The following is a 17,837-nucleotide window of genomic DNA, read 5'->3' as shown; positions in this document are numbered from 1 at the left end:
AGACACACACACAGACAGACACTCACACTGCTTTCACTCCACACTCCTCCCCGCAGCCTCTCCTCCTCCCGAAGCCTCCCCTCCCCATTGGCTTACAGCCACACCATGTGATGCGTCAACGCTAGGGATCACCATTCTCTTGTATCCCATAGCGGCTGACGCGCCACAGCGTGTAGTAAGCTGTGCAGCCAGGGGGGACCAGGACCGGCTCCGCAGGATTCCCCTGCTGGTGGGGAACTCGCGTGTGGCAGCCCGCGCCGCCGGGCGCACCGGGTCCCAGGCCTAAGCTGCTGGCTTGTACTGCTGCAGGCTTCTATCTAAAGGCTTTAAGCATTGGCTTTTATGCTGAATTCAAGGTATATAGTATCCGTTTTACTGTGCTGTGCTGTTTAAACTGCTGCTTGTTTTTGCAGAAAACTGTAGCTGTTTGCTGTATAGCTGTGTAAGGCTGCACTTTTCTAGCATGAAGGCTGTGAGTGATAGCTTCTGCATAGACCTCCAGCACACGGTCTCTGTCTTACTATCCTAAAACTAGGGTCACGTTTTGAGGTATGAATAGCTTCAGTTAGCTTTAACTCATGTCTTCCCTCTTCCAAAGCATCACAAGTCCTTAATGTCTTTCTTAACTTTATTGCAGAAGTAGAAAACACCAGGAACTTGTAGGTGTAGTGTGAGTAGAGAGTGCTTCTCTATGTGGAATGCTTCTATGAGGTGGACTACGGTAAGACAGAAAGGCCTTACCAGGGGTGGATGCAGACAGGTCTGTACTCACTGTGAGCTTAGGTGGAAAAGGAAGTGAGGGGCAAGGGTCACACTAAAAGTGAAGTGAGACTACACTAACAGTCAGCAAGGACAGGGGGGATGGGAAAGCCCATTAACTTGGAGGACTGGAGATATTGCCAGGGCAACCAGGGGTGTGACAGACTGGAAGGAAAAAGGGCAACATAATGTATCCATTCCATCTGCACTGGGAGTAAAACTGCAAGGAAAGTAACATCCAAGTACAGCTAGCAGGCAGAACTGCCAAGGAAAGGGGGGGGGGTGAAACAGAGAATGCAGACATGGGTATTTCTGTTCCATGACAGTCTCTCTCTCACCCTCTCTGTCTCTCTCGCTCTCATCCTCTCTATGTCTCTCTCTATCACCCTCTCTCTTTCTGTCTCTCTCTCACCATCTCTCTCTCTCTCTCACCCTCTCTCTTTCTGTCTCTCTCTCTCACCCTCTCTCTTTCTGTCTCTCTCTCTCACCCTATCTCTCTCTCTCACCCTCTCTCTTTCTCTCTCTCTCTCACCCTCTCTCTCTCTCACCTCTCTCTCTCTCTCTCACCCTCTCTCTCTCTCGCCCTCTCTCTCTCTCATCCTCTCTCTCTCACCCTCTGTCTCTCTCACCTTCTCTCTCTCACCCTCTCTCTCTCTCTCTCACCCTCTCTCTGTCTCTCTCACCCTGTCTGTCTCTCTCTCGCTGTATCTCTCTGTCTCTCTCTCTCACCTTCTCTCTGTCTCACCCTCTCTCTCTCACCCTCTCTCTGTCTCTCACCCACACTCTCTCTGGATCTGGATCTCTTATTTACCCTATATATCTTAACTGCCCTATACCTACACCGAAATAGCCTATACTGCTTTCTTCCAGATCTGACTCAAGCTTCACACGGGAGACATCGGAATCCCCCCCTTGGGCATGGTCAGCTCGTGCTGAGGCGCGCTGGTGCTTACCAGTGAGCCCCTACAGCCGCAATGAGAGCGGCTTTAGTAGGGGCTCGCCTACGCTTCCGCAAGCGTGCGGAAGCGTAGGTCTTATACAAAATTTAGATTTGGCGCTCGCCGGAGCGCAGGGCCGGTCACATGAGCGGTTCACCCAATGAGGGCGAACCAGCTCCGTGACATCACTGGCCCGCCCCGTGACACGCCCCCGACACGCCCCCGGACGGCACGTGGACCAAGGCCAGGGAAAGCACCCGCTTTCCCTCAGCCTCCGCGCGCCTCAGCACAGGAGAAGGCACCATGGACGCAGCCTTACCCAGAAGACAGGTAGGGAAAACCTCCCCTCCAATGTATAACATTCCGGGAATGAGGGTACATGGACATTGAGGGACTGCAGATCAGGTAAGATCCCAGGCGGGATTGCTGCTTTAAATATTGGGAAGTGGGGGCATCCAGTCACTGGTTAAGGGGTTCAGGAAACTAGTCATTCACATCTGGCTTTTTTTTCTAAATCCGACACACACACACACACACACACACACACACACACACGTAACCAGGACTAATTGTAGTATAATGTAATACAATAAATAAACTTATGTCAAAAACGAATGTTCTTACTAGGAATTTATTTTATTTATGTATTTTTTTAAAGCGGGGCGGGGTTGGGGGGGGGGGGACTAGGGGCTGGGTTGGGGGCGGGATTAAGTGGCGAGTAGATTTTTTGGTTCGGCGAGTAGATTTTTGGGTGATTTGTCAAGCACTACTCATGGGTATGAGTTCCCGTACGTACCAGAGCCAATCATACAGGAGATTGAGGATCAAAGAGACACCTGGCTCAGAGATGCAGTCATTGAGTACCTAAGACTTAAATTTGGTAACTCTGCTTATTTGAGGGAAGACAAAATATGTTCCTTAATGAAGGCTTGGAGTACAGGCAGGAATATATTTATGCATAACATATTGTACAACCCTTCTTTGTTAAAATTGTGGATCATAATGGACAGGATGTGAGGAAGCCTGATCCCCGTCAATATTATTGAGTTAAGGGTTCTCAATGTTGGGAGTTTCCCGCTATGTTATATCACCATCATGGGTGTTACAGCTCTGTGCACACAATATATTAATTTTATGTGTGTATGTTCACAGGTTGTTCACCTGCAGGATGGCCCAGCAAATTAGGTCCAAGTGGGGACCATTGGATTCCACCTGAGGGAGAGTGTAGCCCTGGTAAGACTAGGGGCTATATTTCTATCCTCCTCTTGTGTGTTATCCCTGTTAAGGGCAGGTTGCAGGCGTAATCATGGATTTTCCCTACTTCTGACACTGTACTGAGTCAGTGAAGGTAGGTCACCTGACCCTATGTCCAATCAAGAGACACAGGGGCGGTGCCTACTGGAAGCTACAAAGAGCAGTTTCACTTCCTATTTAGTACAACACAAGTTGTTGGTCTGCGTTGACAGTGAGTTAGCTAGGAAAGGAGTGGAGCAGTATAGTTAGGAGGTGGACCAAATACCTCTCACCCTGCTTAGGGGGTGAGGGAAGAGCTAGCCCCACTCTGGATGGTCCCAAATGTTGCCGCACTAGGCAGCCACCTAGTTGGCCTAGTGGTTAAACTGGCCCTAGATATGAGTAATGTTACGTTTTGGTGTGACCTAATTATTATAACATTATTTCCATAGTTTGTGGATATTCGATGCTAGGTTAATGGCTCTGGAGGAGACGCCTGCAGAAGTAATGACATGAGACTTGCGTTTGGAAAAATAAACGTAGGCTTTTATTTAACCGAAGTGTCAGAAACAAAAACACAGTTTTCTTCAACAAAAGTGCAGCTGTAACTCATATTGCTTTTCTCAGACAAAGTTCGAAAGGTATCAGAGCAGCAGCAATAGAACACATAGCAGAGCAGCAGCAATAGAACACATAACAGAGTAACAGCAATAGAACACATAGCAGAGTAGCAGCAATAGAACACATAGCAGAGCAGCAGCAATAGAACACATAGCAGAGCAGCAGCAATAGAACACATAGCAGAGTAGCAGCAATAGAACACATAGCAGAGCAGCAGCAATAGAACACATAGCAGAGCAGCAGCAATAGAACACATAGCAGAGCAGCAGCAATAGAACACATACAGTAGCAGAGTAGCAGCAATAGAACACATAGTAGAGTAGCAGCAATAAAACACATAGCAGAGCAGCAGCAATAGAACACATAGCAGAGCAGCAGCAATAGAACACATAGCAGAGTAGCAGCAATAGAACACATAAAAGAGTAGCAGCAATAGAACACATAGCAGAGTAGCAGCAATAGAACACATAGCAGAGCAGCAGCAATAGAACACATAGCAGAGCAGCAGCAATAGAACACATAGCAGAGCAGCAGCAATAGAACACAAAGCAGAGTAGCAGCAATAGAACACATAGCAGAGTAACAGCAATAGAACACATAGCAGAGTAACAGCAATAGAACACAAAGCAGAGTAACAGCAATAGAACACATAGTAGAGCAGCAGCAATAGAACACATAGCAGAGCAGCAGCAATAGAACACATAGCAGAGCAGCAGCAATAGAACACATAGCAGAGTAGCAGCAATAGAACACATAGCAGAGCAGCAGCAATAGAACACATAGCAGAGCAGCAGCAATAGAACACATAGCAGAGCAGCAGCAATAGAACACATAGCAGAGCAGCAGCAATAGAACACATAGTAGAGTAGCAGCAATAAAACACATAGCAGAGTAGTAGCAATAGAACACATAGCAGAGTAGCTGCAATAGAACACATAGCAGAATAACAGCAATAGAACACATAGCAGAATAACAGCAATAGAACACAGCAGAGTAACAGCAATAGAACACATAGCAGAGTAACAGCAATAGAACACATAGCAGAGTAACAGCAATAGAACACATAGCAGAATAACAGCAGACATTAAATATATAACATGTTAACAGATCTCAGCGCTAGTGTCTGTCTGCAGACAAGGAACAGTCAGCACTGGACTGCAGGTTGCTTGATTTTAAAGGTTCCAGCCCAGGTGGCTCATTAGTGTGCCTGTCTCCACTAGTCAGGAGTTAACTGTTAGCTGCTCAAATAGTCCTAGACTTTTGCCAACAGGCTTGACCCTGTTACAGGCTCATTACAAATCGGATATACCTCTGGTTCACATGAGGGCATCGTAATGCCAATGACCTTTGTGGATATACTGTACATTACGACTATCGATACGTTTAAAGGACCTCTGAGGATCTACCTCAATCAACCTGGGCCACTGCATTCTTCTTGGGCAAAATTGTCTCTAGTTGAACGCATCATTGTATGCATAATTTGATTTACCGGTATATAGTACCAACAATGTACGCAGCGCTTTACAACATTACAATGGGAATACGTGCAACAGGTAAATGACAACATAAGGCTGAGGAGACCCTTAGAGCTTACAATCTAAGTTGACTTCAAACTTGCAGTGAGGGGGGCCGCAATATTAACAGTTTTAGGAAAATCAGAATGGTAGCCAGAATTTTTTATTTATTTTTTTGCCGCGCTGTTCCTTTAAAATAATAAACCTTTTCACATTTGGACGAGTACCCCAATGCATACAATCCCCCTCAAGAGTCTGTAATACACAGCAGCAGTAACATTACACCGTAGGTTATCCGGCCTTCCTAAAACACCAGTGCGTTCCATTTGTGGATTTATTCCCTCGCTTCTTTACATTTCACCTCCGTGTTTCCTCTGTTTTCATAATGCCATGTTCTTCCCTTCATGCTGCGGGCATCACTCTGCACACAGCTGAGGTCAGCCAGGCCATGACTTCAGCAAGGATCTGTATTACAGTAGACACAGGCTTATTCTATTTCAGTGTCTCTCCCTGCAAGGTGCATTCTTATGCCAGATGTTAAGAAAACCTGAGAAAATAACATGAAGTGACAGTGAAATGTTATAATTCGTGATATACAGTACCTTCAATAAATGTCCGCTTTGCAAACAAGGTGCCTTTTCCTTTTCTCCATACAGCATTGCGCTGCATACTGTATCCATATGGGTTTTTTAAGGGGCAATCCCTCTTAGGACCTAAACGTACTAATGCCAGACTTGCCAGTGATATGTTGGAGGGGTTACATCTGGGTTATTGATGTGGCGTTTAACAAAATGGGACATCTCTAAATATTTGTAAAACTTTTGTTTAAGTTAGTTTGTCAACATAGTGAAAGAAAAGAGAAACAGTGCAACCTGAACTGATCAATGCACAATACAAGAAATAAAGCAGTGTATATATATATATATATTCAACTGTCCCTGCAGCCAAAGTATGGTCTCTTACCCACAGAGATAGAACACTAGTCATAGAAAAATACCTTCAGCACAAATGGAAAGCACCAATAAAGTGTTACTGAAGAAAAATATCTTCTACCAAACTGTATGCAAACACCACAACAAACCTGGTAATGGAATTTGGAAAAACTTCTCAAGAAGGGATCCTCTGTGGCTTAATGCGGTAGTTCCTGAAGTGCCCCAAGGCACTTAGCTCTTGCGGCCGCCTCCATGCAGCCGCCCGCTCTCCTCCTTCTGAACCGCAGCATCAAATGCCACTGTGGACGTCACCAACGTGACGTCTCACGGTGTCACGTTGTCATGGTTAATGCGACATCATGATGTAATTTAACACTGCGACGTCGCGTTGCCATTTGACTCTGTGGATCAGAAGGGGAAGTAGGGCGGCAGGTAAGGAGATGGCAGTTAAGAGACTTCCCATCAGGACCGATAGGCCAGAGAGCGTGGCAAAAGTATATGGGGACGGACATTTTTGCCGCCCCAACATTTTGCCGCCCTAGGGCCTAATGGGAATTCTGCCACTGCCGAAGACATTTGAACTCAGCATCAGCGTCATGTAGTTTGTAAACATGGCGAGCTCAGACTAGGGAGGGGTTTGATTTCCTCTGCCTGCACCCATTTGTGCGATGTCACAGTGTGATCAGCAAGTGCTTGTACAGCCAGAGTCCCGCAAGTAAAAGGTTAATGTCTGGATTTAATAAGAAATGATGTAGCATGACGGGTGTTGTCACTAACTAGGCTTAGGTCCATACTACCATTCAACATTTTTAGAGCCCCTGTGTGGTCACTAGCTGCTGGGCTGGCTGGGAATTTGGTGGGGCTAGGTGCTGGGGGAAAGCGCGGGCCTCTTACCGTCTCCTGCTCCTCATCTCCGGCATCTCCTCCAGACGTGATGTTGCGTTGTCATGGTGGCTTCTCGCCATGTGACGTTATGGCTGCCTATTGTCACCATCATGTGACATCCCATTGTCATGGTGATGCGGTGTGTAAATGAGGTTACCTGTTTACATAAAAGTGTGTAAATTTGAAAGTAACAACAGGCTCGCTGACTGCTTTCCCGGGCCCAGGACTAAAGTCTTGACCTGGGCCTGAGCAAGGGAGTTGTAGGCCAACCAGTTGAGTGGAGGAAAGGAGCAGGAGTCCGAGCAGTTAACCAGGAAGTGGGGTGTGAGCTGTTCAATGTGAGGGAAAGGATGCATGGGGCCCATTTGTTGAGCTGAGAGGCCTTTGTGTTAAGCAATCAAGGGTGAGTACGGCAGAAGGCAGGCCCCACTTCCTTGATCAGCTGCCGGGATGGTTGTTCTGGCTCTACCCTCTGTAGGCAGCCCTGGGTGACTGTGTAAATATGATTGTATTTCAGAGAGTTGTAAGGAGTTGTTCACTGAAGTGTGAAAGTACATAAGGGGACACATTGCCGTGAAACTCAACTCACATTAAAGAATTGTGTGTGTGTGTGTGTGTGTGTGTGTGTGTGTGTGTGTGTGTGTGTGTGTGTGTGTGTGTGTGTGTGTGTGTGTGTGTGTGTGTGTGTGTGTGTGTGTGTGTGTGTGTGTGTGTGTGTGTGTGGCATGGCATTAACACCTTCAGCACCAGATAACGGAAAACAACTGCCTTACTTGCCCTTATGGCACGGAAGCTGTACGTAAAATATTTTAACAAATTGGATTCTGTTTCTTTTTACCCTCCTTTTATCTTCTATCCATTGTTCTTCTTTATTTTGCATTAGCTCTCCTTAATGCTTTAGTTTTGGTCTTCTGATTTTACCTTCTCTCTCTCTAGTGTGTTCATTTATCTTTCCCTTGCTTCTGCTTTTTCTAGCACTTTCATTTCACTTTCTTATCCTATCTCTCACTGTAATGCTTCCCCACTCCCTGCTTCTATTTTCTGCCTTGAGAGATTCCACTGAGAAATATTTATATTTGAACACACATACACAATGTATATTATTGGTTTTTCATGCTCTAGGGCTCATTTTGCAATCCACCAACACATTACACTGAATTTATGGAATGAGCACACTACTTTTTATGTGACTTATTTCAAATATTGTTAAGTCAATGTACTACTGTAAGTTGCTAAGTGGGACTGGGGATTTAAAACAATGAAGCTGAAACATGCCTACCATGAGATTTTAGCTCCCACCAAGTCTCGTCTTGATGATCATGCTTAAGTGTTTTAATATCAAAGCTGCTTGAAAATGTGACAGTTCCCCCAAAACGGAAAACATATACATCTTTTTTCCCTGACTCGGTAAAGGTCACCCAACTCCCACCCATATTTTTAATGTTTGTCTAAGAATCCTTAAACTTAGTTGTCAACTGCAAGCATTACCGGCTTATTACAAATGTTTTATTTTACTCCTCGCCCAAGATCAATGATTCGTTAGGAAGATGTATTGTCTTATGTTGTCATGTATATAACAATAGAGCTGAGAAAGTAAGCAAAGTTAAAAACACTAGCAATACGAAACAAAATAAACCAAAACTCAAGCAACTGAAATCAAAATTAAACAACAAACAAGGATGACTTCAAAGGGAGGAAATGAAGGGGGATGTGTGTGTGTGTGTGTGTGTGTGTGTGTGTGTGTGCGCGTGTGCGCGTGTGTGCGTGCATGCGTGCGTGCATATATATAAAGAAAAGACCAGAATGGTCTAATTATCTGCACCAGACAAAACGAATGCAAATATAGAGGGTGTTTATTTACCCATCACATACAGGAGCCCGATGTTTAGGTCCCCAAAGGGACCTTCTTCAGGGTTACCTCACCAGGTGAAAATCACACTTTAAATACACAAGTTTGACACCAAAGGAGCCACACAGAGGGTAGGGATGGGGGTGGGGGGTGGAAGGTTATACCTAGCAACATGTAAGCATAAAAATTAGCATAGGTAAAATAAGACAATTACAAATGAAATAGACAGACTTATAAAACTCGACACCCATAACAACCAATGGAACAACAGACAAACTTATAACTGGACTTATGGCTTAAAAAAATCCACACATAAAATATTTGTCATGATCACATATTGGATATCGGCAGAGCCAAAGAGCTAGGCTGCCATCTACCCTGTTCCAACGCATTCGCCTCGAAATGCCTTTTTTTTAACCACATTCCCACACAATGTATAAAATTAGCAGCAACACATCTGCATTTAGAAAAATTACCTGAAATATCTGGTCTCAATTCTTGAAGTTGCGCCGGACTAACATATGCTCTGTTAAGACTCTTAAATTACATTTTATGCAGATTTACTGCTGGTGCTGCTTTCTTTGTTCTATTATAAGACTGCAAACCTGGATTCCAATCTGGAAGGTCTGGCATATTTCTCTTCCAATTGAGTATTAGGTCTTTCCAGACTCTCATGTTTCTTGTGTTTGACATTGGATTGAATAAATGATTAATTTAAAATGTATTCAAGATGTTAAATATGAATCTATGCATCCATGATCAAAAACATTAGGATTTTGCCAAATTGACAAAACAAAAAATATGTAATGCTTGATTTGCATATATGCAAAGAGGTTTCATCGGGAGATACTTAACACTATCTGTGTCTCTTGGAGGAAAAAAGCACAGTTTCTCTTCCATCATATAACTAGTGTAATGAACACAACCCCAAGGATTCCCATTCTCTAAAGATCTTAGATTCCATACCTTAGATTCCATTCTGGGTTGCCTATAATTGGTAAGTATTTTATTAGTGCTTTAGGTTCTTTTAGAAGGACCAGGATTTTCTTGCATGGTCTCCTCGTATCAGTAAACAACACATGATTTATCACTTCTCCTGGTAGGTTTTTCTCTCTTATATGGGCGAGGGCTGTTAAGACTATGGGAGCAGCTATGTCTCGTTCCACCTGAGAGAGCATCAATACATACAGTACTGTATGTATTTGTTAGCCACTCTCTTACTATCTTAAACAAACAAATGTAAAGACATACTTCTAGGTCTAGGAGAGAGCAACCTCCCATATCTTTATGTATTTTAAGCTTTGTCAAGTTAATTCTATGTTTCCTACCTTCCCAAATAAAGGTTGACATTTATTTATTTAATAGTTGGATGTCTTTTTTCCTAAGTAATAACATCATTTGTAAGGGGTATATTTTCACTTGTGAACACATTTACATCTCAGACAGGTCTGCAGCCCTGCTTTTCACCAAAATCTGGTGGTAGATGTTTTAGAATTTTTAGATTCAAGGGGATTATGATGTCCTAAGTATTGTATGCTGTTTGCTGCTATTGTAAAAGAACACTTTTTAGCCAAGTTGGGTTCTTGTTAATTCCTATATTCAAGGCTTAAGATTTTGAAAATATTTACTTTGCATCCCAAGAATAATCTAAACATTTCTAGAGTTTCTAAAATTAAAGGGAAGGCTGCCTCAGACCTATTAATAAACAATATAATGTCGTCTTCATACATAGCGATTTTAATCTCTGAATTCCCTATGTTTATCTCTTCTAGCTCTTGCCAATTTCTCAAATAGTTAGCTATGGGTTGCAGAGCTATAGCAAACAAAAGAGGGGACAGGGGGCAACCCTGTCTCGTCCGTCTTTCTAGATCAAATATCTTTGAAGGAAAGTTACCTGTGAATAACCTAGCTATTGGATTCCTGAGAAGGCATGGAGAAATTGATGTTACTCTGTTCTGTACCTGCTGGATCACATCTAGCACCTTTCTAATTTTTGAAGTGGGAATTCTGTCCCATATGAACCCAATCTGATCAGGGGAAATACAGAGGGTAGATGAATCTTAAGTCTTTCAGCTAAAACCTTTGCATACAATTTGTAATCTATGTTTAGTGAGGGGATGGTCCAAAAGGAGGCCCCATCTTCTGGGCTTCTTGAGGATTACTTTAATATCTGCCAGCGCGAAACTAAGTGGGCAATTTTCTCCACCTAAAAAACAATTAAATAATTTAGTAAAGAGATCTACAATGCTCTCTCCCAATATCTTGTAGAATTTGTCTGAAAAGCCACCTGGGCCTGGGGCTTTTAAACCTTTTAATTAGTTAAATCGGTTTCCAAACATCTATTTGTTGTATTTGTTGTATTGGTTTGTGCTTGCTCTGAGATTTTTGGGGGTGAAATTTTATTTCAAAATGACTCCTTATTTTGAGAGGAGATATATTTTTGGGAGTAAAGATCTCTATAGAATATTTCAAATTTTCCGGCTATATGCTTGGGTGAAATGAAAACGTTTTAAATAATTTTTATCCCTAATTGAACAGATTCTGTTAGATCCTCTAACTAGGTTAGCCAAAAGTCGCCCACACTTGTTGTCATTTTTCTACAATTGAATCTTAAATAAGATTGTCTTCCTCTCCTTCCTGGGCCATGAAATAATTTTTTTAATATTTTTTTTTGCTTTGTAAACATCATGGGCCTTATTCAGAAAGCCTCGATAAGGCCCTTATCGAGCACTTATCGACCAAAATGGCTACTGGTATTCAGATAGCCTCGATAAGTGCTCGATAACGGCCTGTATCGACGCAAAATATTTATCTCCATCCGAAATTCGCTGACTGAGCAGCGATCAGGCCCTTATCGACCATTTTCGGAGGGTTGATAAACTCCCGCTATTCAGAGACCCGCGAGTCGGGTGTCGCGGCCCATTGCAGCCCATCGCAGGCTTAAAAAACGATTTTCTCCCCAAATCCACTTCCCCACAAAATTGTTGGGCAATTGGTGGGGAAATGCCTCGATGAGCTGCGATGGGTCGGGACTTAGAAGAAATCAGGCCCCTTTCCTGCCTCGGATTGATGCCGGAGGTCTCCGGAGCTGATAGCCATTAATAGCAGCTCCGGACCCCCCCGGCATGCATCCGAGGCAGGAAACATGAATGTACAGCAACTTCATTACCTTAGCGGCTAACCGCTAAGGCAATGAAGGGGTTAAACACCCGTGCCAGGCTTACTGTAAGAAACATACAGTACAATACAAAACAGTGGCTATCGGGGGTGGGTGAAGGGGGAATTTGGCCCTTAGTGGCTGTTTAGGCATTGCAGGGGGGTTGCGGGTGGATTTAACCCCTTCAGTACCTTAGCGGTTAATACCGCTAAGGTAATAAAGGGGTTAACCCAACCGCTACCCCCCCGCAAGGTCTAAACACCCATCCTTAGGGCTAATACCCCCTTCAATCACCCGTGAGGCCTAAGCACCCACCCCAGACTGACTATACCCACCCTATACCCATTGAGTAGTATAGTGGTACATCATACCCATATAATAATAATATGGGCATGATAAGCCTCTATAGCACTCAATGGGCACCCTAATAAAAATACAGTAATACACAAGACACACAGTAATAAAACCTAACTATACTCCCAAAAAACACACTTCACTAAATAAAATCAGTAGCCAGCTAATCCAATCAATAGAAGCAATTACAACATCAACAATGAATGAATTAAACCATTACCCAATCAAACCAATTAATCCCTAAAGCAACTCAAAATGAATAGTAACACTAACCAATGTAAACAATGAATTAATCCTACAGTAATTAATGCAACCATTAAAAGACAAATAAATACATTAAAACTATCTCTGAAGTATCCATAAAACACATTAGCTAACATAATATAACTTTAAGTACAAGCGAACACCAATCGCAAACCTTTTAATACATTAACCATAAACAAACAATCACATCCACATCAATAACAAGCGAGAAATGCCCCCCAAATATTGGCATAATAATGTATTAATCTGTACCCAGAAAGAGGTACAGATTAATATATTAGCAGTCAATGTGCCTCCCCCAAAAAATCAAAAAACACACCCAAAAAATAGACCTGTAAAAAGAAACATTTACAAACATAGAATATCTTACTTACCATTAGAAGCGGTGGCCCTCCGACTCCCGGGGTAACAGGAAGCTCACGTACCTTGAAGGCCTCCAACAGCAACCGATGCCATCATCCATCAGGATCCGGCTCAGGTACCCCAAACTTCTTTTTTCTTTCTTTAATCACCGTCTTCTATCTTCATCTGTAACCATATCTTGTTGTTCTTTATCTTCTTTCTTCATCTGTCAATCCATAAAACCCCATGTTTAATCCCAGCCGATGCTGTCTCGTCGGCTTCTTGGGCTCAAATGAGGCGTCACTGCCTTAAATATGGCTTGTGACGTCACATTTGCCCTCACAATGGTTAACAGCCACCTGATTGGCTGTTAAAACCATGTGCAGACTAAAAAAAATTTTTTTTTCTGTGACGTCACTTAAAGGGAATGATGCCAGCCAATCAGAATGGCTGTGCTTCATTTACCTTTAACATGACGTCAGTAAATCCAAGATGGCCGCTGTGTCACAAGGTATTTCAGCCAATCAGAGTGTGGGGACCAATTCCACACTCTGATTGGCTGAAATACCTTGTGACACAGCGGCCATCTTGGATTTACTGACGTCATGTTAAAGGTAAATGAAGCACAGCCATTCTGATTGGCTGGCATCATTCCCTTTAAGTGACGTCACAGAAAAAAAAAAATTTTTAGTCTGCACATGGTTTTAACAGCCAATCAGGTGGCTGTTAACCATTGTGAGGGTAAATGTGACGTCACAAGCCATATTTAAGGCCGTGACGCCTCATTTGAGCCCAAGAAGCCGACGAGACAGCATCGGCTGGGATTAAACATGGGGTTTTATGGATTGACAGATGAAGAAAGAAGATAAAGAACAACAAGATATGGTTACAGATGAAGATAGAAGACGGTGATTAAAGAAAGAAAAAAGAAGTTTGGGGTACCTGAGCCGGATCCTGATGGATGATGGCATCGGATGCTGTTGGAGGCCTTCAAGGTACGTGAGCTTCCTGTTACCCCGGGAGTCGGAGGGCCACCGCTTCTAATGGTAAGTAAGATATTCTATGTTTGTAAATGTTTCTTTTTACAGGTCTATTTTTTGGGTGTGTTTTTTGATTTTTTGGGGGAGGCACATTGACTGCTAATATATTAATCTGTACCTCTTTCGGGTACAGATTAATACATTATTATGCCAATATTTGGGGGGCATTTCTCGCTTGTTATTGATGTGGATGTGATTGTTTGTTTATGGTTAATGTATTAAAAGGTTTGCGATTGGTGTTCGCTTGTACTTAAAGTTATATTATGTTAGCTAATGTGTTTTATGGATACTTCAGAGATAGTTTTAATGTATTTATTTGTCTTTTAATGGTTGCATTAATTACTGTAGAATTAATTCATTGTTTACATTGGTTAGTGTTACTATTCATTTTGAGTTGCTTTAGGGATTAATTGCTTTGATTGGGTAATGGTTTAATTAATTCATTGTTGATGTTGTAATTGCTTCTATTGATTGGATTAGCTGGCTACTGATTTTATTTAGTGAAGTGTGTTTTTTGGGAGTATAGTTAGGTTTTATTACTGTGTGTCTTGTGTATTACTGTATTTTTATTAGGGTGCCCATTGAGTGCTATAAAGGCTTATCATGCCCATATTATTATTATATGGGTATGATGTACCACTATACTACTCAATGGGTATAGGGTGGGTATAGTCAGTCTGGGGTGGGTGCTTAGGCCTCACGGGTCAGGGTGGGTAGGTGATTAAGGGGTTAGGGACCATTAGAATGTATTTTTTTTCAATATATGCTTTCTGGCAACGGAAGACAGAGGGACCTGCTGTTGTGGTAAGTATAACTGTATTTATTTATTTTATTTATGTATGCGACTGCAGTGTTTAATAATGGGCAAATAATATATTATCCATATCTGGATAATAGTTAATTTGCCCATTACTGTACTGTATGGATTTGGACAGGGGGGAGGGGGGTGGGGGGCGTGTATTGATGTGTTTTTACATATTTATTTAAATATACATTCCTTTAATAGTGTAGAGGTGCAGGGGGTCTCCGGAGCTGAACCATGTTATTTTTGTGTCCAGGGACCCCCTGCTTCCCGAGATACAGGCCCCATTATGGGGTGCCGGTATCCCTCTGCATTGAAATGTCCCGCGTCACGTGACCGGGACATTTCCTTGCATAGGAGATACCGGCACCCCATAAAGAGGCCTGTATCTCGGGAAGCAGGGGGTCCCTGGACACAAAAATAACATGGTTCAGCTCCGGAAACCCCCTGCACCTCTACACTATTAAAGGAATGTATATTTAAATAAATAAATTTCGGGCGACATTTCCGCTGGGAGAGGCGGCTCTCTCAGAGCTGCTCTCTCTGCAGCAGAAATGAATCGCTGGTTTTTGCCTTTGCAGAGGCTCGAGGCTCTCGCTGGCAGCAACTCGCCAGGTTTGGCCATTCTGCTATCACAGGTATTCGAGCCTTTCTGAATACCGTGATAGCAACGGCCAAAAAACATTCATTTGAAAATCCCTGGTGAATTTTTTTATGAATGTTCTCTGAATAAGGCCCCATATGCCTTAGTTACCGTTTGATTTGCTAGAATTAATTTCTTGTTAAGCATCATATTGCGCCTTATTGAAACTACTACGGGGCCTATTCTCGTAGCTCCGAAGTTGTGATTGCCAAACTGCACGGTTTGGTATGTTCAGAAGTAGCGAAATTAAATGTGAGGAAAAAAAATCCTATTCTCTATTGCCAAACCGCTACTTCTAAACCGCTTCTAAAAGAAGGGGGAACAAAATACTGCAGCCCAATGCATGGCGTGCGTGACATATATGCAGTGCCTAAAGGGTTAAAATGTAAGAAGCACAATGGAGATGTAGCTGCTGCCATAGGCATGGAAAGTGTAGATATATATATATCTTTTTTGCACTGTTTTTTTGTAGATTTTATTTTCACTATAATTATCAGGGCACTTCTGTTTTATAACCAGTTTTAAATGTGCTATAGCTCCTACATAACACATATAATGAGGCACTGCATATATGTCACACCCCATGCGTTTGGGTCTAGTATTTGTTTTCCCTCCTCCCTATGCAGATGAAGAAATGCATGAGAGTGCATAATATTGGTAGTGTAGGACCTACTGAAATGGGTTTACCGTGACGTGGTTGTAGGCATAAAATATTTTGGCCACGGTATTGAACTAAATGACCCATATTTATGAAGAAAGAATATTGATAAAATACATATTAATGTACTAAATAATTTGTCGTTTTGGATGTAGCATTGGGGTCTCTCTTGTCTTTTGTTATATACATTTGGTCACAAAACCCAGCAGCGCTCCAAATGACACAAATATATATACAGTAGGGCCCCACTAATATGGCGGGTGCTGATCTATGGCCATGCCGCAGAGCGAAAATCGCCGGAAATCAGAACCTGCAGTCCCCCCTTCTACGCATGCGCAACCTCGACAGCCCCCGTTCTGTGCATGCGAAACCTCGGCAGCCCCGTTCTGTGCATGCGCGACCTCGGCAGCCCCTGTTCTGCGCATGCGCGACCTCGGCAGCCCCTGTTCTGCGCATGCGCGGACATGGCGGCCCCCTTCTCGGTACCGCCGTATTGACGGATCACCAAGACGTGAAACACCGAGAAGCGGGGCCCTACTGTATATACAATGTAGTGGGTTTGGGTTTTGAGCTTGCTTAGACTGTGTATGTTTCCTAGAAATGCCTTAACGAGTTAAAATCTGTCCTCAGAGTCAGGTGTACTTTCCAATATCCTCTGATTCAGATTTTCGTAAAACGAGGAGTACCTCTTTTTTTACTATTGTAAGGAGCACACTCTCCAACCCACCCTTTTTTTCAATTTCTCATGCTAAGAGTTAGGTGTGTCTGCTGAAGGAAGCCAATATCAGCTTTTAGGCGATTTAAATTGGATAACATTTTTGCCCTTTTGACAGGGGAATTTATCTCTTGGACATTCCATGATACCAGTTTTATCATAGAATCAACTGTTTTAGGAATAAGTGCCTATGTGCCCATTCAAAAGTATAACCAGTGCGATCATTCAAATCCGTCCCTTTCTTTGACCCTCTTACTAAAAACATGCTAACTAAAATCTCAGTTGCCTTTGGCATTATTGGCCCTTTTTGCCATTGTAGACGTTAGTAACATTAACCATAACCCGTGAACTAGGAGGTTCAATAGAATCTCAAGAACTTTGTCAACTCGCATTCCGAAAGGAAAATTAATTAGTTGTTGGGCCTGGGGTTGCCTATGTAATTTAAATATTTATTGCTGATATATAAAACAATGCAGCAAACTTAAGTGCATCATTTTATTTCCTTGTCATAACGCTCATTGTGTGTCCACATATGTACAATAATCTAGCCAATCAGCACTGAAGATATTACTATGGTCCTCTGGAATACTTCAACTCAGAAGAACAAGCACTGGTGTTTATGAGACATTTGCCATGGATTCCATTGTAATCTTGCAAGCCTCTTTGGGAGTTTTGATCATTTCTACACCTTTATGTGAAAACTTTTAGCTTGGTCGGATAAGCCAAGGTCAATTTGCCTTTTTTGAACAACTCAGAACATAATTTACCGAACTCTCTCAGTCTTCTGGAAAGCTCAGCAGAAAAGTCTTGAAAAACATAAACCAGGGAATCTTGTGTCCGCAGTTGTGTTACTTTTCCTGTAACAGCAAAGAACTTTCTCCTCTCTGGGTAGTTGGCGAACGTTGTAATCGTCATCCAAGGTCTTTTCTCCTCTGGAGCCCTTGGGGTTCGATTCTATGAACTCGATCTAATGCGAGAGGTACTGTAGATCATGAGGTTCCAGTCCCAATGTCTAAGGAATTTCTTCTGCTACGATGGCAAAGAGCTTGTTCTGAGGGATACTGTATTCTCAGGAATTCCAGAAAAACTCAGATTACTTCTTCTGAATCTGTTTTCTAGATCATCCACTTT

Source organism: Ascaphus truei, chromosome 2 (genome assembly GCF_040206685.1).
Source record: "Ascaphus truei isolate aAscTru1 chromosome 2, aAscTru1.hap1, whole genome shotgun sequence".
In the NCBI taxonomy this organism is placed as follows: Eukaryota; Metazoa; Chordata; class Amphibia; order Anura; family Ascaphidae; genus Ascaphus; species Ascaphus truei.
Note: the sequence above shows the minus strand (reverse complement) of the source record.